Raw genomic sequence first — 1,921 nt, forward strand, 5'->3', positions numbered from 1 at the left:
GGGACACCCTGTCTTCAAGCCTCGGGTCACAGCAAGGAGGGAGGTTCTGCTCCTGCATGGGAGCCACAGCCAAGGCTCGGGCACCGCGGGAGGCTCGTAGGATGGGGGCTCCTGCTCGCAAAGAGGAGAGGAAAACTGGCTCTTCCACACGGGCACTGGGGGCAGCAGGGCTGCGCACCGTGGGGGCTGGCGTTGGCCTGGCACGGTGCTCGCCTTGCCGAGATGCCACAGCCCAGTTCTGCATTGCCGAGGGCACGCCGGCCGGCCACAGCCTTTCCATTCTCGGGGCTGCGACCGCGGGCGGCAGGGAGCGCACGAGACCGTCTGAGCAAGAAGCCCAGGTTAGATGGGCCAGGCCTCCATGCTGCCCGCAGTGCTGGGCAGAGGCTCAGCGGGGAGGGGTAATAAAGCCCTGAACAGCTACCGTACGGCCATGGCGAGAGAGGGGCGCTAGGGTAACAGACACAGTAGGCAGGGACCTTGCTGACTGCAGTGCTGGAGACTGGCGCGGGCGCCCGAGTGGGAGCGCTGGGGCAGGGCCAGCCGGCTGGGGAGTGGAGATGCGATGCGGGAGGAGAGCAGGCCTGGAACTAGCTTGCCAAGGTCACCTCTGTGGGGACGCTCGTGAGCGGGGCAGCAGTGCTATCCCAGCATGCTCTGGGGTTGCACCCTGGCATTTCTGGTCCTTGCTGTGCCGGCTGCCAAGTCAGAGTCCCTGCATTCCTGCTAGTCGCCCCCAGGACTCCTGCCACGGGTCTCTGTACCCTCTGCCCCCGGCCCCCAGGCATGCCAATAGCTGGGGGAGCTGTGCCCAGCGAGGGATTCTGAGAACCAGACCTGACCTCGCCTAGAGGTGATGCTTCTGTGCAGGGTTCCCAGGAGTGATTCCAGAGCTGCCCAGCTGATTTGCAGAACTCCCACAGCTCAGGTGCACGTGCCTCGGTGCCATAAAAAATTGACTCCGCACATGGATGAAAAATTCCACATGTGGATGGAAAAGATTAGAAGGTCCATGGGGGACCCCAAACGTGGAAGGACCGTTCTCCAGGCGGGGCTCGTAGTTCTGCCTGGGCAACCGTGCAGCGAGACACAGAATGCACGGTCTGAGCAAGGGCCCCCAGCTCGGAAGAAAACAAGCAGCTCCGAGGCTGCAGCGCTGAGGATGTGGAAAGCGACCAGACTCCCAGTCCCACAGAAAAAGCCGGGGTGCGCCGGGCTGGCTGAGTCAGCGCTTGGCTCCTCAGCCTGCTGCATGGGTGGGTGCTGGCGACTCCCTTCTCAGAGTCACTCCGGCATGGCAGAGTTCAGGGCCACTGCACCCGGATCTCCCATCCATGCAGTCCCCACATCCAGCCCCTGTGCTGCTGGAAGAGGGAGACTTCCTGTCTCTGGAGGCCACAGTCTCCCCTGGAGTGACGTGCGCCTGTACACACTCTGCTGGGAGGCCGTGGCTAGCAGCCCCACCTCAGTGCTGACCCTTTCAGAAACAAAGGACACAGAGGAAGCTGAGGGTTTTGGTATCTGGGTCTGGAGCCACTGGACCTTACTGGCCCAGGGAGATGCAGGGGGCAGCTGGGGATCAAGCACAGTAGCTGGACTCTGGCTCAAATGATCAGCAAGGATGTGGAGGTTTAAAGGGACATCAGTAGGGTTCCGAGTTAACACCTGACTGAAAAGAACAGGACAGTTCACACAGCAGAGCTCTGGTTTCAGGCTCCCGCGCACACTCAGTCTGTGTCGACGCTTTTCTGCACAACCCTCTGGACCGGCAGGATCGTCTCCAGAGCTGAGGCTCGGGAGCAGAGTCCCACAGCACCGCGGAGAGCCTGTAGTGGAGGAATCCAGAGGGCTTGGCAGACGTGACAAGGGACCATTTCTGCTTTCCCATGTGGCCACCCAAGCCTAGCTGGGTCCCCCAGTC

Source organism: Pelodiscus sinensis, chromosome 26 (genome assembly GCF_052426305.1).
Source record: "Pelodiscus sinensis isolate ZL-2025 chromosome 26, ASM5242630v1, whole genome shotgun sequence".
Classification (NCBI taxonomy): Eukaryota; Metazoa; Chordata; order Testudines; family Trionychidae; genus Pelodiscus; species Pelodiscus sinensis.